Consider the following 26,159-nt stretch of genomic DNA (forward strand, 5'->3'; position numbering starts at 1 on the left):
ACATGAGCGAATAAGATGTGATTAAATTGCATATAGATGCTTTGGCTAATTTTTTTTGAGACAGCCAGTTATTTGATATGATAGCTGTTTTATAAATGTCATTTACAGTGTAAGATAATATACCAAACTTAGTTAATTTTAGATGCAATCATATTATACAATTCATTCTGTGAATACCAAATTTCTCATTTTCAATAAATACTGCACTGATTTTGCAATATAACAGTGTATTCATATCCAGCAAGTCTGTGGTATTTCAGTGTTTTCTTTTTTGATAAATATTTTGATATTGGAAACTGATTCTACATAGTTTATTTGATGTGTTTTATGGACCACCTTGTATGAGTGGATCCAGGAGCTCTAATTCAAGGCCAAACGAGGGGATAGGAGAAATGTAGGTGCTGCAGTAGCCCATGTGGTCATGGGAAAAATGAATATTTCATTTAGCTGTGATTTCATAAGTGTGTACAACAGCTGATCAATTTAGAACACTGTCTTTGATGAGAGGTGAATTGCACATTCACCTGAACTGTCATCTCAACTGTGTATTTCCTCAGCGACAGGACATGGGGAATTTATCTGTGGTGTGCTGGCAACAATGCCTCTGATGTGTTGAGTGAAAATACTCTGTACATTCACCCTCAGCCTTGACATTGATACCCTCAGGTTTGATTTCCTCATCTGTTTAATGGTCTCTTTACTTCTTATCAGCCCATGTGTTTACAGTGATATCCAGGCTTTTCTGTTTTAGGTATAGGCATTTGAAACATAATGTCACTATTGAAATGTAAACTGAGTTTTAGGAATCCTATATTCCTATTTTCCTCATTATATTTCTGTCATGTTGCTGTCCTAGGCAAGGAAAAGAAGAAGCCAAGAATTACCCTCAAAACCTTAAGTAATTATTTTTATAGTCAGGCATGAGAACTCAGCTTGATAATAACACTGCCTGAATGTTTGGTTGGCCCTGTCATACTTACATATAATTGATGACATATCCCCTTTGCTTTGTAGGGCCTCCTGCACAACATCCTTCCTTGAAGGTAATTAATTATGCATATTTTTGAAGCACTAACTCCATATTGTATAAAATATATATGATTTATGAATCATTTTCTTTTAAAACCCATTCAGCGTAGCACTAAAATGGAAGATCCTGCTGTGAAAGGGGCAGTACAAAGAAAGAAAGTACAGACCTTGAGAGCAGGTACGTTATCAATACAAATGGAATGCTGGAATAAAGTACATTAAATGATTGGATGTACTCACATTATTCTTACTTCTAATTCTATTTGTTCAAAATTGAATGGAAGGCATTGACATAAATGTTATTGTTGGTATTCATTGTTGGTATTTGAATAAAAACAAATTTAGAAGGCATAAAAATATTTTTAAAATGTAAACTTTGACTCAGATGTTTCTCTTTTAATATTTTGTATAGCATAAAGTTTTCAATATAAAATTTTTGTACTTGTCAGGGATTCAAAGCAGTGAATTTTGAGACTCTAAGATATTTCCAGTGAGTTATGTGCTAGTTGGAGTTCTGATGTTTACCTAGAGGAAAGCTTTACTTATTAACGTGTCAGTTTCTGTGTTAACTTTAGAGGCTTTCTGCTAGTGTTAAATTCTCTGATGATCTGAAGCCAATCAGATGTTTCAGTGAGCAGACTGTGCATGTAGGTGTATGCACAGGTGTGTGTATGTGTGAGTTTGTGGCATCTTTGATTATTAAAAAGTAGGAAAGTAATGATTCATTTATAACTGGTAGACAGTCTTTTAGAAGGGTTATTTTGAGACTTTTTGGTGTTAGGTTTTTAAAACATGATTGCTTAGAGGCTACCAACATCGTAAATTGGTTGTTTTTCATTTCAATGCCCTTTTGAAATCTTTGACTGTATTGTGATGCTCAGAAGTAATATGCAGAATGTTTTATTTGTGTCCTAAAATGGTATATGAGTGGTTCTACACTTTACATACCTCTCTGCCACTTTCTTTGGTGTATTTTGTATTATATTTTCCAGAGGAATCCACATTGATGTGATTATCCCTGCTTTAATTTATTTTACACTTTTCATTGTACTCCCTTGTACCACCACTTTACCACATTCAGTTAGACTCTCCGGTTGCTGATAAATGAAGAAAGAAAGAAAGAAAAATAAAACTAATGTCAGATTAAAAGGGCTTTTAAAAATCAGTTTGTGTCTATTAATGTTTTCCATATGAAAGTTTAAAGCTGAAAAGTTCAGAATACAAGCATGCACCACCATATTTTATAAATGCTCTTAGAACTATGACTCATGAGGCTTTAGCCTATGAAGTTAGGACAATTCATTTCTCTGAAGAAGTTTGCTGTGCTGTTTTCAGAAAAGAAAACTGAAAATAGCAAACAGCATTGTCTTATTTGACCTCTTGGACATCCTTGAATGAACCTGAAACTCCAGGGATACTCAGATCAAAATTCAGAACTAATGTTTTGAACAATATATGTAGTTTGTGAAAGTTCAGTGGTCATGAGCCCTTGATGGTCAGATGACCTCTCAAGTTTCAATTTTGCATTTTTTTGCTCTTTTCCTTGACTTGTCTTAAAAGCTAAATTCAACAGTTTTATTTATACAGAACCAGGAATTTAACTTTTTAAATGTATTTCTGTCCTATCTCATGGTGTTGTGTACTCTTCAGATCTAGTGTGAACATAGACTTATTTTTGTATGGGAACAATTAGTTTTTCTGTTTGTTTGTTTGTTTGTGTTTTTGAGACAGAGTCTTGCTCTATCACCCAGGCTGGAGTGCTGTGGTTCAGTCTTGACTCATTACAACCTCTACCTCTTGGGTTCAAGCAATTCTCCTGCTTCAGCCCCTCGAGTAGCTGATACTACATGCATATGCTACCACATACTGCTAATGTTTCTATTTTTGGTACAGATGGGGTTTCACCATGTTGGCCAGGCTGCTCTAGAACTCCTGACCTCAGGTGATCTGCCCACCTCAGCTTTCCAATGTGCTGGGATTGCAGGCGGGAACCATTGTGCCAGCTACAAATAAGATTTTTAAGGCTATTATATTTTATACAAATCTTTGGTCTATATTTAAGGCTTCACATGTGAATTCTGAAGGTATTCATGCATTGAGGGAAGATCATCTCACTTTAATGAAGGCAGTTTTTAATTTAATGTATATTCATTAAATTGTTTTTTTGAACATTTTGACTCTAGTACACAGAAACACACTATAATGTCATGGGTATTTGACATTAATGTGTTCATGCACAAACTTAGTTATTCAAATATTTTCTTCTCCCTCAAGAAACTGTTCACAGGAAGCGGTGGATAACACATCCTACAGTATGGATGCAATTCGAACTTTTTGACTTGTTTTGTGATGAACTGCTTTTAATGGATGATTCATGTTTTCGGTTTTAGGAGAAACACAGAAAAAGATTAGAAGCAAGTAAAGAGGAACTCTATGATCAGTAGTAGACTATTATAGTACATTCCCAATAGTACTATGTTTTTCTCCAGTTATAGAATTTACTTGAATGATGCACAATTAATCAATTATTATTATTATAGGAGATGGGGTCTCTCTATGTTGCCTTGGCTAGAATACGGTGTCTATTCATTGGTGCATTCATAGCTCACTGTAGCCTTGAACTCCTGGGCTCAAGCAGTCCTCCTACCTCATCCTCCTGAGTAGCTGGGACTACAGTTTTGTGTGGTTATATCTGGCCTGATACACAATTATTTATTTATTTATTTATTTTTGATACACGATCTCCCTCTGTTGCCGATACTGGAGTACAGTGGTACCATGTTGGCTCACTGCAACTTCTGCTTCTTGGCCTTAAGTGATCCTTTCACCTTTTACCTTAGCCTCCCAAGTAGCTGGGACTACAGGCATGCACCATCACACTTGGATAATTCTCTTTTTAAGGTTTTTTGTTGTTGTTGTTTGTTTGTTTGATTGTTTGTTTAATAGATGAGGTCTCACTCTATTGCCCAGGTGGGTCTGCAACTTCTGGGCTCAAGTGAACCTCCTGCCTCAGCCTCCCAAAATGCTGGGATTTACAAGTGTGAGCCACTGCACCTGGCCTGCACAATTATCATAAAATGGATTTAAGCCCACTTGCGTTGCAGAAAATTGACCACCATTTCCTTTTTTTCTAGAAACATTCATATTGTAGAACATATTGTCAATCACCCAGATTCTCTATTTTTTATATGTTAAAATAGGGTTGATGCTTATTTCACATTATTTTCTGACATTATCATTTCATTTATTCCTTTTATGGCTTTATTCGATTGGATAGATATAGAAATATAAGGCTCTCCAAGTCAAATATCAAAGGAAAAAAAGAAAAGAAAAACAGATTAGGGAAAGCTATTCTGTGAAATAACCACCTGATTACAGTTATATATATCATATCAACTTCATAAAAATCTTACACAATGCATTTGTGTCAAGGTTCCCCAAGAGCACCCCAAGGTTTGGTGGTTCACTAGAAAGACTCACAGGACTCAGCAAATAGTCATACTCAGATCTTTACTTGATTACAAGAAAGGGGACAAGCAGAATTAGTAGAGGAAAAATGTGCACGTGTCAAGTCTGGAGGAAACCAGGCACAAGCTTCCAGGAGTTCTCTCCTGCGGAGTTCCCAGGATCTGCTTAATTCTCCCAGGCTCACATTTTGACAACATTTGTGCAGTGATATCTAGCAGTACCAGAGTCTCATTAGAGACTAAGTACCCAAATGTTTCTATGGAGGTTACTCTCCCTGACATGTACCCCAATTCCAGACTCCTAGAAGGAAAGCAGGTGTTCAGAGTAACCACACTGTTTCTATAAACACTTTAGACACAGTGAACCACTCTCCTTAGGGAATGGTGGAAACCCTTCTAGGCTCAAACGATTCTCCTGCCTCAGCCTCCCGAGTAGCTGAAATTAGAGGTGCCCGCCATCATGCCCAGCTAACTTTTGTATTTTTAGTAGAAAAGAGGTTTTTCCATATTGGCCAGACTGGTCTTGAACTCATTTCCTCAGGCTGGTCTTGAACTCATGACCTCATGTGATCCCCCCACCTTTGCCTCCCAAAGTGCTGAGATTACAGGCATGAGCCACTGAGCCCAGTTGTGAATATCTTTTTAAAATCAGTAACTTTATTTCATAGAGCAGTTTTAGGTTCACAGCAAAATTGAGAGGAAGGTACAGAGATTTCTCATATATTCCGTGCCTCCCACATGCATAGCCTCCCCCATGATTAGTATTTTCCACCAGAGTGGTACATTTGTTATCACTGATGAACTTACATTGACACATTATAATACATTCTAATCACTCAAAGTTCATATTTACATCAGGCTTCACTCTTGATGCTGTACATTCTGTGAACCTGGACAACTGTATAATGATATGACATCTATCTATTACTGTAATATTATCGACAGAACAGTTTCACTACCCTAAAAATTCTCTGTCCTATGCCTGTTCATCTATCACTTTCTCCCTAGCAACTCCTGGCAACCAATGATCTTTAGTCTGTCTTCATATTTTTATTATTTTCAGAAGAGTACAGTGGATATGTTTTTGAATAGTTAAAAAATTAAAGATCCTTGGTAATTGAACGTAGTCATTTAAGATGTTCCTTGTCCTTTTTGTTTTCCTTTTGCTTCTTTATCACTGTAAAGAATGATATATGCTGATGAGATGTGCTTTACATACTCAGAAAACATGATTTGTATAGATGTTTGGAACATAATAGAAAGGGTTGAGGGAAAGGACACCATGCCATGCCACACAGCACAAACTGGAGTATCTTGCTCTATGATGTGGGTCCAGCTAGACTCTCTAGCAATGGAAGGGGACAAGCGCAAGGGGTTGGACTTTATAAAAGTGGAATCACGAATCACTAAGTCTGTCATACTTACCTTCGGTTGGAGTTAAGACCAGGCAGTGAAAGCTATAGGTAAATACATGTGTTCCTCACTGATCCTCTTCCTTTGAGGGATGAGGTTGACAACAGCCTGTAGTATGATGACATGGCTCATCTACAACTAGATTCTGTCATGAGGGATGGTAAGGGAGTTTTGCTTGATGTGAGGTGAAAAAGAATTTTTTTCTCCTACTTGGGAGAAGGGAAGCATTGGAATATTCTGGTAGTAAAAAGGCATTGATAGTTTTCTTTCTATATATATTTCACATCAGATAATACTGCCCAGCAGCCTGCCACACCTCCCGAGTGCTTCTTAAAGTTCTCTCGAATGTGGATAAGCTCTTAAAGGAGTGATGTTTCCAGTGGTTCTTTCTGTGGGAGGTAAAATGGCAGGTGAATTTGGGTCTTGTTATACATAGGCAGAGCAAATAGCGACAACTAAGGAAACCACTCAGCACCTTCCCCAGAAGAGAATTAGCCAGAGTAACACACCGATCTCTCTTCGGCTCTTCTCCACTGGTGGCTGGAAGGTCTTTGCAAAGATTCTTGTTTCTGGTCTGATTCCTGTGTTTTGCTGGCTTCTGGTGATATAGGGTGTTTTATCCTAAACTGAACAGTTTGAACTGAAGAGCTAGAGAGGCTGTGTTGTGTTATAACAAAATAAGTGCAGTAGTTCCCCCTTAACTGTGGGAGATACATTCCAAGACCCCCAGTAGATGCATGGAACCGCGAATAGTACTGAATCACAAACTGGTTTTTCCTATACATACATATGGATAATAAAGTTTCATTTATAAATTAAATTAAATCTGATTGTGTCTGCAGATAAAGTGTGAGAATTGAATGGTGTCATCAGCAGGAATGATTTTTCCTTGTTGGGGGAAAATCTCTCCACACTCTTTGTCACAGAAGCTTTCTTTGTAGATGACTGTTGCTGTGGCGTGAAGGCAGAGAAAACCCTGTCAAGTATGTCTTTCCTCTCATATAGTGGATAACGGGTACTACTGAATACTCTGTTTTAACGGCCTCTCATATTTTGGTCTAGAAATCATGCTCCTTGACACTGTTGACTCATCACACCTGTTCTGCTAACAATACCATTTTTACTCCCTCTCATAGGGTGTGGCTGGGATGACTTGTATACTGCAGGTTACATGTAGATACCAAATTTTATAAATTTATTCTTCTTTGCATCTAATAAACACAAAGGGAAGAAATCTTACTGCATTAATTACCTACCAATAGGTATAATTAATGTTAATTCTAATAAGGTCCCAGGCATGCTCCCAAAGGAATGCTTTGTAACAAAGCATCAGTCTTATGCTTTAAAAAAAAAATGAAACCAAAACAAAAACAACAACAACAAAAACAGCATCTAAAGCATACACATAAGTGTGCACATTTTTTCCTGAAGGTAGAGTCTTACTATGTTTCCCTAGCTGGTCTCAAAACTCTGGGTTCCTCAAGTGATCCTCCTGCCTCATCCTCCCACATGGTTTAGAGTACAGGCATGCGTTGTTGTGCACTCTTATCCTTTTAATATTCTGTACATTTATTATTGATTTAAAATGCATTTTTCCTTTTTCTTTAATAGATGTTGGAAGTTCTGATGAATCTGCAGTCAGGTAGGATTTAATAGATGTAAACATTTATGTTAACTAAAGAAATAGAGATGGAAGAAACTAATATCTGTTGAGCGTTGTACTCTGGGCTAGACATCCTACTATGTTCTGTGCATTTATCATCTCATAAAGCCATCACATCATCTGTGTTCCTATAACCTACTATTTATTCAATAAACAACTATGGATTAGTGCAGTGGATTCATTGCCTCATGATCCCATAGTTAACAAAGTAGCTGGCCCACAACTTGACCGTCAACCTGCCTGCCTTCAAAATCCCTTCTTTTGCTCCTGAGCATAGATTGATAGACATCTGTGCAGCCATTGGATCAAGATATAGGTCTGAGTCAGATTAATCAGATTTATTAATTTAATTAATGCCTAAATTAATGAGAGTTTAAACACCTTAAACTCTCATTGAAGGTTATTGTTAGAATGTGGTTAGTCCAAGAATTTGTCCTAATGAATTTGACAATTTCACTGGTAACCAGTATCTTATTTTTACCTTCAAAGTCTTTAGGGCAGATCATACTTAGCTTTGGCCATAGCACTGGAAGTTTTACAAAAGTACGTTTAGGCAAGTCTTAGAGAGAAATGATTTGACTTCCCAGTTTGGGTTTCCATTTGGGCAAGGATTTCTGTTGACTTCCATAATACTTTTTTTAGTCTTGTTTCTTTTTCCACTTTTCTATAATCTTCTCTTGATTTTTAAAACTTCCTTCTCTGCTTTTCTTTGTGTTTCTTTTGTTCTATTATATTTTTTCAAATTCTGCTGGTTATGTATTCCCAGTTTTCCTATAGACGGAATCAAGAGGACATAGAATTACAGAATGTTAAGGAATCTTAGAATGAATTAAAATAATTTCTAGGTTTTTTTTACCTGTGTTGAATATTTGATCAAGTGATTCTCTAGATAGATAATGTGAGTCTCAAAGGGATTAGTAGCCTCTTTTTTTAGACATAGGAATTGGCAGAAATGAGATTTGAACTCATTTAAAGCCCAGTAGTCTTCCTTCTTTTTCTATCCTATTGGCGTGTGTTTTAATAATACAAATGGGAGTGAGACTGGTGCACACAGTGGATAGAATGGGAATGGAATTAGATGGTGAACCCAACGGAAGTAGATAATAATGGAATGAGCAGGGGAAAGCCACGTTTGAAGAGAAACAACACGGGATTACAGACTCTTCAATAAGAGCTCAAAACATTGGTTTTTATGACAAGTTTGGTAAAAATAAATTATAAAGATGAAAGACACAAGATGTTCGAAATTATCTATAAAGGCACATTAAAATGGAAGGTTTAAGGGAGCTCTATCAATCTTGCTGCTTTTTTTTTTTTTTTTTTTTTTTTTTTTAATCAAGGACTGTGAAACTTGAAGGTTTTTTCCTGAAACATGCTAAAACATTTTGAGACACTAGGAGGAGTGTCTACAGCAGATAGAAATGTGGTATCATCTGCTTCCATCCTGACTTACAGAGGGGTAGCTTAGAGACCCTGGAGTACTAAGAGGCTGGAGACTGCTGAACTACATAGATCTGTGCTACAGGATAGGTGCCTCCTCACCTCTGCCTCTGTTCCCAATTCACTGATGTCCTTCCCATGTCCATGTAGGCTGGTCAGGGGCATGATTGTCTGGCAAATCAGTCATGGAGTTCAGCTGGATAGTTGGCAGTGTGTCTTTGCTGGAGGAAGGTGATGGAGACTCCAGTTAGTTTGTTTTTTAGGAGCAGGAATATAGAGATCTCCTACTCCTGGTCATTTGAGGCCATCCTTTCTGGAATCTGTGCTTTCATAGACTGAAGAGTTGAACATTGGAGACTTCTGTGGAGCCCTGCAGTAGTGGAATCTGGAAGTGGGAGCCCATAGGAAGAAAGATATTTAGATAATACTTAGGGAAATAGAGGTACAACTACCAGGACTCTGTTTCTCCTGCAGTCTCGCTCCTTGGACGTCTGAGTATCTATGAAAATTTTTAAGGGCTTGTTAGCTTATGTGGACCTGAATAAGGTAGTACCTATAGAGTGAAAATAATGGGATTTTATAATTGTTAATGTTTTCATCTTTCTGGGAAAAGTATTCTCAATAAGAACATACACTTTTGTTATTTGACTTTTGTATATTTAGCTTTCATACATTTCAAATATTGCAGGGGATTCCCTATACTGATTTAGGGCAAAAGACAGCAATAGGACCTTCCTCAGTGGGTTCCATGCTGAGGAATCAAGACTGCCATTTTGAAGTGAAGCAGATTAGTCTTTTAAGGAGAGATAGATCAAGGAAAAGAGACAGTGGATCTTTCTAGCTTGTTTTAAGTCATCAGTTTTCTTCCAGTTTAGGTAACAACATTTATGTCATCCATTAATTGAATTTTAAGCTCAGCTTCAGGACAGATAATTTGTGCGTGTAAATTACTGTCAGGCTCTGCCAATATATTGACTGTCACTATTTGTTATAAAGCTCAAGGTCAGTTTCCATTGAATATTTTATAGATTTAGACAGATAGAGGCAGAAATAGGTAAATAAAATCTATTTTTAGAACACAGGCCATATTTTAATTTTATCAAGAATCACTATTTAATATATGGATCACCGACCTTTCTCCAGATTATATCTTTTGTTTGAGGGGGAAGCTGGATATAAACTGGCAGTTATAAAAATTGTGAAGAAATCAACTTGCTCTTTTCATTATGTGTTTTTGGTCTCAAGCATTTTCCATGAACTGCGTGTGGATTCATTGCCTACATTGGATAACGAAGACTTGAGTGTTGCTACTAAGGTAAAGTGGTCTCTTGTAAAATTAATTTTCTCACTCTGAATCTAGTTTTACATAGTATTTACTTTTCAAATTTAGCAGTGGTTTACCTGTCATTGTTTCATGGTGATAATGGAAAGTTGGTCAGAGAAAAACACACATATGGCTAGTTGATTCAAAACATTTGTTTAACCCTGGTAACTAACAAAAATTGACAAGTACTGTGACCGGGTAGGAGCTGTGAACTGGAAAATAAGTAACGACAGGAGAGTGGCATTAGTAAATGCTTCCCCAATAGAAGAAATATGAAATTTGGTTAAGGTTTATTTGGATAAATAGTAACACTTTGACTTTTAAATCATATGATTGTGACTTTCAGACTTTCATACTATTTATGCCTCTATAAATCTTCAGTGATCAAATGATTTGCAGTAATCATGGACCCCCTCTGGTACCTTTTAGTTGTGAAAATGCCCAGCACATAGCATAGAGCTTTTTCTTCTTGGAAACTTATTATTGTGGTATCATATAGTTTCTAGGAGAAACTGTTTCTCTACCTATATTATTGATTCTGTAGTGAGACTAAAATAATATTAAAAATTGTAGAAAAATTGCTGAGTGTGGTGGTGTGTACCTGTGGTCCCTGCTGCTTGGGAGTTTGAGGCAGGAAGATTGCTTGAGCCCAGGAGTTTGAGAACGGCCTGGGCAACATAACAAGACTGTATCTGATTTAAAAATATAAATTGTGTAATGTAGAAATTTAAATTTATGTTTTCAAGATTTGTATTGCAAAGGGATTTTTTTTGTGTTTTATGAGATGTCCATGAAGAGTTTATATAAAACATTTCATCTAATTTCCTCTAATTGAATAACATGTATTTTGCTGCAAATAACCAGTTCTAGAAGCAGAGACTCTTAATACCAATATAGTAAGACTTTAACATCATAATTTTATCATCATAGTTTTTAAAAAATATTTACTAGGCTGCGTTCAGTGGCTCATGCCTGCAATCTCAGCACTTTGGGAGGCTGAGGTGGGTAGATCACCTGAGGTCAGGAGTTCAAGATCAGCCTGGCCAACGTGGTGAAACCTTGTCTCTAAATAAAAACACACAGAAAAATTAGCTGGGCATGATGGCACATGCCTGTGTTCCCAGCTGCTCAGGAGGCTGAGGCAGGAGAATCACTTGAACCCAGGAGGCAGAGGTTGCAGTGAAACAAGATCACACCATTGCACTCCAGCCTGGCTGACAGAGCTTGACTACATCTTTAAAAAAAAAATAAAATAAGATAAGATAAAATAAAATAAAATAAAATAACCACTCAAAGTCCTTATAAATAATCATTGGAAGCTCCTGCATACCATGAGCTACTGGACGTCAATGAACATACTTGTGTGTATCCTGGAGGACCTAAAATACAGTCTTCTATGTAAGAAGCATTTTAATTATTGTTTTTTTAGATGGGGTTTCATTCTGTCCCCCAGGCTGGAGGGCACTGGTGAGATCTTGGCTCACTGCGATCTCTCTTTCCTGGGCTCAGGTGATCCTCACACCTCAGATATCCAAGTAGTTGAAATTATAGACCTATGTCACGATAGACCTGTGTCACCATGCTTGGCTGAGTTTTCAAGAGACAGGGTTTTGCCTTGTTGCCCAGGCTGGTCTTTAACCATTGGGCTCAAGTGTTCTGCCCGCCTCAGCCTCAGATAGTGCTGACGTTACGGATATGAGATGTTCAGCCTCAATATTTGTTTAGTCTGAATAAAGAGACAAGTGAATTTTTAAATAATAGAATGTTATAAGTAATATTCCTAATGTATCTAATAATTGAATATTGTATTTAAAATATTGCTTACATTTGTGTTATTGTTAATATTTAAAGTTATGTAACTTTTGAAGTGTTATGTTGAGGAATTATGCCATAAATAACAAGGAAATAAATTAGAAATAGGTCATCAGTAGCAAAGAGGGTTACAATATATGTTCTAGTATGATTCAACTGGAATCTTAACATTGTGATTTTAGATTAACATTTCTTAAATGTTTTATTAGGCCCAGCTCATGGTCTATTCAATATACCATTTCAAGCTATACATTACCCTTTAGAGTTCTGGTGACAAATTCCTTTTCTGGGTGGAAAGTTGATGGAAAGTTCCAGGTTTCTCTCTGTTATAATAATGTTCTTTCAGGTAGTGGTAGATGACCATATTTAGCTAATTGAAAGTTTTAGAGTAATGAAGTCTATCACAGAAGTACTTACAAAAAACTTATTGAAGCATAAATATTAATTAGTATTATTAGGGATATGAAAGAACAAAAGGCTGTGTTACAGATTTATTTCTCCATGTACTTTATTGCACTTCATGTTGTTTCTTTTCTTTCTTCACTTAAGCTCATATTTCATTGATCAATTAGGCTTGTTTTTCATTTGTATCTCTCTTTACTCTCACATTTTAAATAGAAATTTTGGAGGAGTCAGGGTCTTGCTCTGTTTCCCAGGCTGGAGTGTAGTGGCATGATCTTGGCTCACTACAGTCTCCACCTCTCAGGCTCAAGTGATCCTCCCACATCAGCCTCCCGAGCATCTAAGATACAGGCACAGACCATCATGCCTGACTCCTTTTTGTACTTTTGTGTAGAGATGTGTTCTCATTTTGTTGCCCTGGCTGGTCTCAAACTCCTGAACTCAAGCAATCCACCCACCATGGCCTTGCAAAGGGCTGGGATTACAGGTATGATCCACCATTTCTGGGCAACTTTGAGCTTTATTTAAAGGAAGTGATTAGGGCTGAGTGTGCTGGTGCAGACTGGTTATCTCAACAGTTTGGGAGGCAGAAGTGGAAGGATTGCTTGAGTCTAGGAGGTTGAGACCAGCCTGGGCAGTATAATGAGGCCTTGTCTCTACAAAACTACCAATAAATACATTAGTCTGGCATGATGCTATGCACCTGTAGTTCCAGCTATTCAGGAAGTTGAGGTGGGAATATTGCCTGAGGTCGGGAGGTTGAGACCACAGTGAGCCATAATGATGCCACTGCATTCTAGCCCTGGGTTGACAGAATGAGATCCAGTTTCATAAAAAGAGAATGATAAGAAACTCTTGATGTAACTCATTATAATTTTTTAAATGGAAACTAATTCTTGATATTTCCTTAGCAGTGTGTCCCCGAGAAATTGTCACATCCTTCACCTGGACCTTCCCATGAAAAAGGCAACAGAACAGTCAATGGGAAAGGAGAAGGTGAGAGGTGTATTTTATTTAAAAAGTCATTTGATGGAATGTTTCTGTTAAAACATGAACACTAATATAGTCTACTAGCTAAAGAAAATGTCCTATTAACTATAATAAGTAAACGAGAAGTCAAATGGTGATAAATTGTGTCTCTAACCAAGGGTCAGCAGTTGATTCTATTGGGAGCACCACTAAAGGAGCTGAGTGTGAGTTCCATTTTAAGATACTCTAAGACCTGAGGCAACTCAGAGAGAGGGAAGAGGAAATGAATAAAGAGAAAGAAAGAATGAAGACGGCAGAGTGTACATGTAATACATAAAAAATCATATGCGGGCGTATGTAATGGAGGTTAGTAAAGTCAAATTGCTCTGTAGAGGAAGGAAGAACAGGGTGTTAGAAATAGGAAAGAAGATAAAGTAAGCCTCCAGTACTAAAATGTGTCAGCGAATTAGAGTAATATTTTCCTACTCTTGCTGTCATCCTCACTACTGGGGAGGCATTAAGGATTGAGGTGCTTTACCAGACAGACCTGTGTTTTATCTACCATAAATGAACATCACCGTAAATGGTCAGCCATGTATGGCTATAATTTAGTTTTATAGGAAATGGTGTAAATTCATGGGACAGTATCATATAGGCCAAATTAACATAGTTGAAAAGAATGGTGTTGGGTGATTTATGGAGAAGAAATTAAGTAGAGATGGTATTGCCTGATTAAAAGTTCATTAGAAACATTATGGCTTATAACGTAGTATTAAATTCAGGGACATAGCAGGGAAGAAATTGATGCTAGGCCAAACAGGGCAATTAGGGTAAACCAATATGCAAGCACATCAGTGTAGAAAAGGGCATTCAAATTGTCATGAATTAGTTGAGGAGCTTCTGGAAAGTGCACATTCTGATTCAGCAGGTATGGGATTCTGTATTTCTCATGAGTACTCAGGTGATGTTGGTGCTGGTCCCTGGACATAGCCCTGAATACCAAGGGAATAGCCATCCTTTAGAGAAGTCTGAAAGAGAAGTCTGAAGTGTTGAGTGAAAATACTCTGTACCTTCACCCTCAGCCTTGACATTGATACCCTCAGGTTTGATTGCCTCATCTGTTTAATGGTCTCTTTTCTCCTCATCAGCCCACGTGTTTACAGTGATATCCATGCTTTTTTGTTTTAGGTATAGGCATTTGAAACATAATCTCACTATTGAAATATGAACTATGAGTTTTAGAAATCCTATATTCCTATTTTCCTCATTATATTTCTGTCATGTTGCTGTCCTAGGCAAGGAAAAGAAGAAACCAAGAAGTACCCTCAAAACTTTAAGTAATTATTTTTATAGTCAGGCATGAGAACTCAGCTTGATAATAACACTGCCTGAATGTTTGGTTGGCCCTGTCATACTTACATATAATTGATGACATATCCCCTTTGCTTTGTAGGGCCTCCTGCACAACATCCTTCCTTGAAGGTAATTAATTATGTATATTTTTTGAAGCACTAACTCCATGTTGTATAAAATATATATGATTTATGAATCATTTTCTTTTAAAACCCATTCAGCGTAGCACTAAAATGGAAGATCCTCCTGTGAAAGGGGCAGTACAAAGAAAGAAAGTACAGACCCTGAGAGCAGGTACGTTATCAATACAAATGGAATGCTGGAATAAAGTACATTAAATGATTGGATGTACTCACATTATTCTTACTTCTAATTCTATTTGTTCAAAATTGAATGGAAGGCATGGACATAAATGTTATTGTTGGTATTCATATTTGAATAAAAACAAATTTAGAAGGCATAAAAATATTTTTAAAATGTAAACTTTGACTCAGATGTTTCTCTTTTAATATTTTGTATAGCATAAAGTTTTCAATATAAAATTTTTGTACTTGTCAGGGATTCAAAGCAGTGAATTTTGAGACTCTAAGATATTTCCAGTGAGTTATGTGCTAGTTGGAGTTCTGATCTTTACCTAGAGGAAGGCTTTACTTATTAACGTGTCAGTTTCTGTGTCAACTTTAGAGGCTTGCTGCTAGTGTTATTACACTGATGATCTGAAGCCAAAAAGATGTTCCAATGAGCAGACTGTGCATGTAGGTGTATGCACAGGTGTGTGTATGTGTGAGTTTGTGGCGTCTTTGATTATTAAAGTAGGAAAGTAATGATTCATTTATAACTGGTAGACAGTCTTTTAGAAGGGTTATTTTGAGACTTTTTGGTGGTAAGGTTTTTATAACATGATTGCATAGAGGCTACCGACATCGTAAATTGGTTGTTTTTCATTTCAATGCCCTTTTGAAATCTTTGACTGTATTGTGATGCTCAGAAGTAATATGCAGAATGTTTTATTTGTGTCCTAAAATGGTATATGAGTGGTTCTACACTTTACATACCTCTCTGCCACTTTCTTTGGTGTATTTTGTATTATATTTTCCAGATGCATCCACATTGATATGATTATCCCTGCTCTAATTTATTTTACACTTTTCATTGTACTCCCTTATACCACCACTTTACCACATTCAGTTAGACTCTCCGGTTGCTGATAAATGAAGAAAGAAAGAAAGAAAAATAAAACTAATGTCAGATTAAAAGGCCTTTTTAAAATCAGTTTGTGTCTATTAATGTTTACCATATGAAACTCTAAAGCTGAAAAGTTCAGAATACAAGCATGCACCACCATATTTTATAAATGCTCTTAGAACTATGACTCATGAGGCTTTAGCCTATGAAGTTAGGACAATTCATTTCTCTGAAGAAGTTTGCTGTGCTGTTTTCAGAAAAGAAAACTGAAAATAGCAAACAGCATTGTCTTATTTGACCTCTTGGACATCCTTAAATGAACCTGAAACTCCAGGGATACTCGGATCAAAATTCAGAACTAATGTTTTGAACAATACATATAGTTTGTGAAAGTTCAGTGGTCATGAGCCCTTGATGGTCGAATGACCTCTCAAATTTCACTTTTGCATTTTTTTGCTCTTTTCCTTGTCTTGTCTTAAAAGCTAAATTCAACAGTTTTATTTATACAGAACCAGGAATTTAACTTTTTAAATATATTTCTGTCCTATCTCATGGTGTTGTGTACTCTTCAGATCTAGTGTGAACATAGACTTATTTTTATATGGGAACAATTAGTTTTTCTGTTTGTTTGTTTGTGTTTTTGAGACAGAGTCTTGCTCTATCACCCAGGCTGGAGTGCTGTGGCTCAGTCTTGACTCATTACAACCTCTGCCTCTTGGGTTTAAGCAATTCTCCTGCTTCAGTCCCTCAAGTAGCTGATACTAAATGCCTGTGCTACCATATACTGCTAGTGTTTCTAATTTTGGTACAGATGGGGTTTCTCCATGTTGGCCAGGCTGCTCTAGAACCCCTGACCTCAGGTGATCTGCCCACCTCAGCTTTCCAATGGGCTGGGATTGCAGGCGGGAACCATTGTGCCAGCTACAAATAAGATTTTTAAGGCTATTATATTTTATACAAATCTTTGGTCTATATTTAAGGCTTCACATGTGAATTCTGAAGGTATTCATGCATTGAGGGAAGATCATCTCAGTTTAATGAAGGCAGTTTTTAATTTAATGTATATTCATTAAATTGCTTTTTGAACATTTTGTCTCTAGTACACAGAAACACACTATAATGTCATGGGTTTTTGACCTTAATGTGTTCATGCACAAACTTAGTTATTCAAATATTTTCTTATCCCTCAAGAATCTGTTCACAGGAAGTGGTAGATAACACATCCTACTTTTTGGATGCAATTCTTTTGACTTTTTGACTGTTTTGTGATGAACTGCTTTTAATGGATGATTCATGTTTTCGGTTTTAGGAGAAACACAGAAAAAGATTAGAAGCAAGTAAAGAGGAACTCTATGATCAGTAGTAGACTATTATAGTACATTCTCAATAGTACTATGTTTCTCTCCAGTTATAGAATTTACTTGAATGATGCACAATTAATCAATTATTATTATTATAGGAGATGGGGTCTCTCTATGTTGCCTTGGCTAGAATACCATGTCTATTCATTGGTGCATTCATAGCTCACTGTAACCTTGAACTCCTGGGCTCAAGCAGTCCTCCTACAGTAGCTGGGACTACAATTTTGTGTGGTTACATCTGGCCTGATACACAATTATTTATTTATTTATTTTTGATACAGGGTCTCCCTCTGTTGCCGGTACTAGGGTACAGTGGTGCCAACTTGGCTAACTGCAACTTCTGCTTCTTGGCCTTAAGTGATCGTTTCACCTTTTACCTTAGCCTCCCAAGTAGCTGGGAATACAGGCATGCACCACCACACTTGGCTAATTTTCTTTTTAAGGTTTTGTTGTTGTTGTTGTTGTTTGTCTCTTTGTTTCTTTGTTTGTTTAATAGATGAGGTCTCACTCTATTGCCCAGGCTGGTCTGGAACTTCTGGGCTCAAGTGATCCTCCTGCCTCAGCCTCCCAAAATGCTGGGATTTACAAGTGTGAGCCACTGCACCTGGCCTGCACAATTATTATAAAAAGGAATTAAGCCCACTTGCATTGCAGAAAATTGACCACCTTTACATTTTTTTCTAGAAACATTCATATTGTAGAACATATTGTCAATCACCCAGTTTTTCTATTTTTTATTGAGTTAAAATAGGATTGCTGCTTATTTCACATTATTTTCTGACATTATCATTTCATTTATTCCTTTTATGGCTTTATTCAATTGGATAGATATAGAAATATAAGACTTTCCAAGTTGAATATCAAGGGAAAAAAGGAAAAGAAAAACAGATTAGGGAAAGCTATTCTGTGAAATAACCACCTGATTACAGTTACATATATCATATCAACTTCATAAAAATCTTACACAATGCATTTGTGTCAAGGTTCCCCAAGAGCACCCCCAGGTTTGGTGGTTCACTAGAAAGGCTCACAGGACTCAGCAAATAGTCATACTCAGATCTTTACTTGATTACAAGAAAGGGGACAAACAGAATTAGTAGAGGAAAAATGTGCACGTGTCAAGTCTGGAGGAAACCAGGCACAAGCTTCCAGGAGTTCTCTCCTGCGGAGTTCCCAGGATCTGCTTAATTCTCCCAGGCTCACATTTTGACAACATATGTGCAGTGATATCTACCAGTACCAGAGTCTCATTAGAGACTAAGTACCCAAATGTTTCTATGGAGGTTACTCTCCCCGACATGTACCCCAATTTCAGACTCCTAGAAGGAAAGCAGCTGTTCAGAGTAACCACACTGTTTCTATACACACTTTAGACACAGTGAGCCACTCTCCTTAGGGAATGGTGGAAACCCTTCTAGGCTCAAACGATTCTCCTGCCTCAGCCTCCCGAGTAGCTGAAATTAGAGGTGCCCGCCATCATGCCCAGCTAACTTTTGTATTTTTAGTAGAAAAGAGGTTTTTCCATATTGGCCAGACTGGTCTTGAACTCATTTCCTCAGGCTGGTCTTGAACTCATGACCTCATGTGATCCCCCCACCTTTGCCTCCCAAAGTGCTGAGATTACAGGCATGAGCCACTGAGCCCAGTTGTGAATATCTTTTTAAAATCAGTAACTTTATTTCATAGAGCAGTTTTAGGTTCACAGCAAAATTGAGAGGAAGGTACAGAGATTTCTCATATATTCCGTGCCTCCCACATGCATAGCCTCCCCCATGATTAGTATTTTCCACCAGAGTGGTACATTTGTTATCACTGATGAACTTACATTGACACATTATAATACATTCTAATCACTCAAAGTTCATAGTTTACATCAGGCTTCACTCTTGATGCTGTACATTCTGTGAACCTGGACAACTGTATAATGATATGACATCTATCTATTACTGTAATATTATCGACAGAACAGTTTCACTACCCTAAAAGTTCTCTATACTATGCCTGTTCATCTCTCACTTTCTCCCTAGCAACTCCTGGCAACCATTGATCTTTAGTCTGTCTTCATATTTTTATTATTTTCAGAAGAGTACAGTGGATATATTTTTGAATAGTTAAAAAATTAAAGCTCCATGGTAATTGAACGTAGTCATTTAAGATGTTCCTTGTCCTTTTTGTTTTCCTTCTGCTTCTTTATCACTGTAAAGAGTGATATATGCTGATGAGATGTGCTTTACATACTCAGAAAACATGATTTTTATAGATGTTTGGGACATAATAGAAAGGGTTGAGAGAAAGGAAACCATGCCATGCCACACGGCACAAACTGGAGAATCTGGCTCTATGATGTGGGTCCAGATAGACTCTCTAGCAATGGAAGGGGACAAGCGTAAGGAGTTGGACTTTATAAAAGTGGAATCACTAAGTCTGTCATACTTACCTTCGGTTGGAATTAAGACCAGGCAGTGAATGCTATAGGTAAATACATGTGTTCCTCACTGATCCTCTTCCTTTGAGGGATGAGGTTGACAACAGCCTGTAGTATGATGACATGACTCATCTACAACTAGATTCTGTCATGAGGGATGGTGAAGGAGTTTTGCTTGATGTGAGGTGAAAAAGAATTTTTTTTCTCCTACTTGGGAGAAGGGAAGCATTGGAATATTCTGGTAGTAAAAGGTCATTGATAGTTTTCTTTCTATATATTTTTCACATCAGATAATACTGCCCAGCAGCCTGCCACACCTCCCGAGTGCTTCTTAAGCTTCTCTCTGAATGTGGATAAGCTCTTAAAGGAGTGATGTTTCCAGTGGTTCTTTCCGTGGGAGGTAAAATGGCAGGTGAATTTGGGCCTTGTTATACATAGGGCAGAACAAATAGCTACAACTAAGGAAACCACCCAGCACCTTCCCCAGAAGAGAATTAGCCAGAGTAACACATCGATCTCTCTTCAGCTCTTCTCCACTGGTGGCTGGAAGGTCTTTGCAAGGATTCTTGTTTCTGGTCTGATTCCTACGTTTTGCTGGCTTGTGGTGATATAGGGTGTTTTATCCTAAACTGAACAGTTTGAACTGAAGAGCTAGAGAGGCTGTGTTGTACTATAACAAAATAAGTGCAGTAGTTCCCCCTTAACTGTGGGAAATGCATTCCAAGACTGCCAGTGGATGCATGGAACCATGAATAGTACTGAATCACAAACTGGTTTTTCCTATACGTACATATGGATGACAAAGTTTAATTTATAAATTAAATTAAATCTGATTGTGTCTGCAGATAAGGTGTGAGAATTGAATGGTGTCATCAGCAGGAAAGATTTTTGCTTGTTGGGGGAAAATCTCTCCATGATTTGTCACAGAAGCCTTCTTTGTAGATGATTGTTGCTGTGGCGTGAGGGCAGAGAAAACCCTGTCAAGTATTTCTTTCCTCTCATATAGTGGATAACGGGTACTACTGAATACTCTGTTTTAACGGCCTCTCATATTTTGGTCCAGAAATCATGCTCTTTGACACTGTTGACTCATCACACCTGTTCTGCTTACAATACCATTTTTACTCCCTCTCATAGGGTGTGGCTGGGATGACTTGTATACTGCAGGTTACATGTAGATACCAAATTTTATAAATTTATTCTTCTTTGCATCTAATAAATACAAAGGGAAGAGATCTTTCTGCATTAATTACCTATCAATAGGAATAATTAATGTTAATTCTAATAAGGTCCCAGGCATGCTCCCAAAGGAATGCTTTATAACATAGCATCAGTCTTATGCTTTAAAAAAACGAAACCAAAACAAAACAACAACAACAAAAACAGCATCTAAAGCATACACATAAGTGTGCACATTTTTTCCTGAAGTTAGAGTCTTACTATGTTTCCCTAGCTGGTCTCAAATCTCTGGGTTCCTCAAGTGATCCTCCTGCCTCATCCTCCCACATAGTTTAGAGTACAGGTATGCGTTGTTGTGCACTCTTATCCTTTTAATATTCTGTACATTTATTATTGAATTAAAATGCATTTTTCCTTCTTCTTTAATAGATGATGGAAGTTCTGATGAATCTGCAGTCAGGTAGGATTTAATAGACGTAAACATTTATGTTAACTAAGGAAATAGAGATGGAAGAAACTAATATCTGTTGAGCGTTGTACTCTGGGCTAGACATCCTACTATGTTCTGTGCATTTATCATCTCATAAAGCCATCACAACATCTGTGTTCCTATAACCTACTATTTATTCAATAAACAACTATGGATTAGTGCAGTGGATTCATTGCCTCATGATCCCATAGTTAACAAAGTAGCTGGCCCACAACTTGACCGTCAGCCTGCCTGCCTTCCAAATCCCTTCTCTTGCTCCTCAGCATAGATTGATAGACATCTGTGCAGCAATTGGATCAAGGCATAGGTCTGAATCAGTTTAATCAGATTCATTAATTCAATTAATGCCTAAATTAATGAGAGTTTAAATACCTTAAACTCTCATTGAAGGTTATTGTTAGAATGTGGTTAGTCCAAGAATCTGTCCTAATGAATTTTAAAATTTCCCTGGTAATCAGTATCTTATTTTTACCATCAAAGTCTTTAGGGCAGACCTACTTAGCTTTGGCCATAGGACTGGAAGTTTTACAAAAGTTGTTTTAAGTCATCAGTTTTCTTCCAGTTTAGGTAACAACATTTATGTCAGCCATTAATTGAATTTTAAGCTCAGCTTCAGGACAGATAATTTGTGCGTGTAAATTACTGTCAGGCTCTGCCAATATGTTGACTGTCACTATTTGTTATATAAAGCTCAAGGTCAGTTTTCATTGAATATTTTGTACATTTAGACAGATGGAGGCAGAAATAGGTAACTAAAATCTCTTTTTAGAACAGAGGTCCTATTTTAATTTTATCAAGAATCATTATTTAATATATGGATCACTGACCTTTCCCCAGATTATGTCTTTTGTTTGAGGGGGAAGCTGGATATAAACTGGCAGTTATAAAAATTGTAAAGAAATCAACTTGCTCTTTTCATTGTGTGTTTTTGGTTTCAAGCATTTTCCATGAACTGCGTGTGGATTCATTGCCTACATTGGATGACAAAGACTTGAGTGTTGCTGCTAAGGTAAAGTGGTGTCTTGTAAAATTAATTTTCTCACTCTGAATCTAGTTTTACATAGTATTTACTTTTCAAGTTTAGCAGTGGTTTACCTGTCATTGTTTTATGGTGATAATGGAAAGTTGGTCAGAGAAAAACATACATATGGCTAGTTGATTCAAAAAATGTGTTTAACTTTGGTAACTAACAAAAATTGACAAGTACTGTGACCGGGTAGGAGCTTTGAACTGGAAAATAATAGTGACAGGAGAGTGGCATTAGTAAATGCTTCCCCAATAGAAGAAATATGAAATTTGGTTAAGGTTTATTTGGATAAATAGTAACACTTTGACTTTTAAATCATACAATTGTGACTTTCAGACTTTCATACTATTTATGCCTCTATAAATCTTCAATGATCAAATGATTTGCAGTAATCATGGACCCCCTCTGGTACCTTTTAGTTGTGAAAATGTCCAGCACATAGCATAGAGCTTTTTCTTCTTGGAAACTTATTATTGTGGTATCATATAGTTTCTAGGAGAAACTGTTTCTCTACCTATATTATTGATTCTGTAGTGAGACTAAAATAATATTAAAAATTGTAGGAAAATTGCTGAGTGTGGTGGTGTGTACCTGTGGTCCCTGCTGCTTGGGAGTTTGAGGCAGGAAAATTGCTTGAGCCCAGGAGTTTGAGAACAGCCTGGGCAACATAACAAGACTGTATCTGATTTAAAAATATAAATTGTGTAATGTAGAAATTTAAATTTATGTTTTCAAGATTTGTATCGCAAAGGGATTTTTTTTGTGTTTTATGAGATGTCCATGAAGAGTTTATATAAAACATTTCATCTAATTTCCTCTAATTGAATAACATGTATTTTGCTGCAAATAACCAGTTCTAGAAGCAGAGACTCTTAATACCAATATAGTAAGACTTTAACATCATAATTTTATCATCATAGTTTTTAAAAAATATTTACTAGGCTGCGTTCAGTGGCTCATGCCTGCAATCTCAGCACTTTGGGAGGCTGAGGTGGGTAGATCACCTGAGGTCAGGAGTTCAAGATCAGCCTGGCCAACGTGGTGAAACCTTGTCTCTAAATAAAAACACACAGAAAAATTAGCTGGGCATGATGGCACATGCCTGTGCTCCCAGCTGCTCAGGAGGCTGAGGCAGGAGAATCACTTGAACCCGGCAGGCAGAGGTTGCAGTGAAACAAGATCACACCATTGCACTCCAGCCTGGCTGACAGAGCTTGACTACATCTTAAAAAAATAAAATTAAGTAAGATAAAATAAAATAAAATAAAATAACCACTCAAAGTCCTTATAAATAATCATTGGAAGCTCCTGCATACCATGAGCTACTGGACGTCAATGAACATACTTGTGTGTATCCTGGAGGGCCTAAAATACAGTCTTCTATGTAAGAAGCATTTTAATTATTGTTTTTTTAGATGGGGTTTCATTCTGTCCCCCAGGCTGGAGGGCACTGGTGAGATCTTGGCTCACTTCGATCTCTCTTTCCTGGGCTCAGGTGATCCTCACACCTCAGACATCCAAGTAGTTGAAATTATAGACCTATGTCACGATAGACCTGTGTCACCATGCTTGGCTGAGTTTTCAAGAGACAGGGTTTTGCCTTGTTGCCCAGGCTGGTCTTTAACCATTGGGCTCAAGTGTTCTGCCCGCCTCAGCCTCACATAGTGCTGACGTTACGGATTGAGATGTTCAGCCTCAATATTTGTTTAGTCTGAATAAAGAGACAAGTGAATTTTTAAATAATAGAATGTTATAAGTAATATACCTAATGTATCTAATAATTGAATATTGTATTTAAAATATTGCTTACATTTGTGTTATTGTTAATATTTAAAGTTATGTAACTTTTGAAGTGTTATGTTGAGGAATTATGCCATAAATAACAAGGAAATAAATTAGAAATAGGTCATCAGTAGCAAAGAGGGTTACAATATATGTTCTAGTATGATTCAACTGGAATCTTAACATTGTGATTTTAGATTAACATTTCTTAAATGTTTTATTAGGCCCAACTCATGGTCTATTCAATATACCATTTCAAGCTATACATTACCCTTTAGAGTTCTGGTGACAAATTCTTTTTCTGGGTGGAAAGTTGATGGAAAGTTCCAGGTTTCTCTCTGTTATAATAATGTTCTTTCAGGTAGTGGTAGATGACCATATTTAGCTAATTGAAAGTTTTAGAGTAATGAAGTCTATCACAGAAGTACTTACAAAAAACTTATTGAAGCATAAATATTAATTAGTATTATTAGGGATATGAAAGAACAAGAGGCTCTCTTACAGATTTATTTCTCCATGTACTTTATTGCACTTCATGTTGTTTCTTTTCTTTCTTCACTTAAGCTCATATTTCATTGATCAATTAGGCTTGTTTTTCATTTGTATCTCTCTTTACTCTCACATTTTAAATAGAAATTTTGGAGGAGTCAGGGTCTTGCTCTGTTTCCCAGGCTGGAGTATAGTGGCATGATCTTGGCTCGCTACTGTCTCCAACTCTCAGGCGCAAGTGATCCTCCCACATCAGCCTCCCGAGCATCTGGGATACAGGCACAAACCATCATGCCTGACTCCTTTTTGTACTTTTGTGTAGAGATGTGTTCTCATTTTGTTGCCCTGGCTGGTCTCAAACTCCTGAACTCAAGCAATCCACCCACCTTGGCCTTGCAAAGGGCTGGGATTACAGGTGTGAGCCACCATGCCTGGGCAACATTGAGCTTTATTTAAAGGAAGTGATTAGGGCTGTGTGTGCTGGTGCACACTGGTTATCTCAACAGTTTGGGAGGCAGAAGTGGAAGGTTTGCTTGAGCCTAGGAGGTTGAGACCAGCCTGGGCAGTATAATGAGGCCTTGTCTCTACAAAACTACCAATAAATACATTAGCCTGGCATGATGGTATGCACCTGTAGTTCCAGCTATCAGGAAGTTGAGGTGGGAATATTGCCTGAGGTTGGAGGGTTGAGACCACAGTGAGCCATAATGATGCCACTGCATTCTAGCCCTGGGTTGACAGAATGAGATCCAGTTTCATAAAAAGAGAATGATAAGAATCTCTTGATGTAACTCATTATAATTTTTTAAATGGAAACTAATTCTTGATATTTCCTTAGCAGTGTGTCCCCGAGAAATTGTCACAGCCTTTATCTGGACCTTCCCATGTAAAAGGCAACAGAATAGTCAATGGGAAAGGAGAAGGTGAGAAGTGTATTTTATTTAAAGTCATTTGATGGAATGTTTCTTTTAAAACATGAGCACTAATATAATCTACTAGCTAAAGAAAATGTCCTATTAACTATAATAAGTAAAGGAGAAGTCAAATGGTGATAAATTGTGTCTCTAACCAAGGGTCAGCAGTTGATTCTATTGGGAGCACCACTAAAGGAGCTGAGTGTGAGTTCCATTTTAAGATACTCTAAGACCTGAGGCAACTCAGGAGAGAGGGAAGAGGAAATGAATAAAGAGAAAGAAAGAATGTAGAGGGCAGAGTGTACATGTAATACAAAAAAAACATATGCGGGCGTATGTAATGGAGGGTAGTAAAGTCAAATTGCTCTGTAGAGGAAGGAAGAAGAGGGTGTTAGAAATAGGAAAGAAGATAAAGTGAGCTTCCAGTACGAAAAT

General features: G+C 37.2%; 1 protein-coding gene across 1 annotated transcript in view; it reads left to right on the plus strand.

The window, feature by feature from the left end:
- The window catches only part of LOC106992403 (putative ankyrin repeat domain-containing protein 20A2), an 83,054-nt gene that overhangs the window by 40,535 nt on the left and 16,360 nt on the right, over positions 1-26,159 (plus strand). The window lies entirely within an intron of this gene.

This window comes from Macaca mulatta, chromosome 10 (genome assembly GCF_049350105.2).
Source record: "Macaca mulatta isolate MMU2019108-1 chromosome 10, T2T-MMU8v2.0, whole genome shotgun sequence".
Classification (NCBI taxonomy): domain Eukaryota; kingdom Metazoa; phylum Chordata; class Mammalia; order Primates; family Cercopithecidae; genus Macaca; species Macaca mulatta.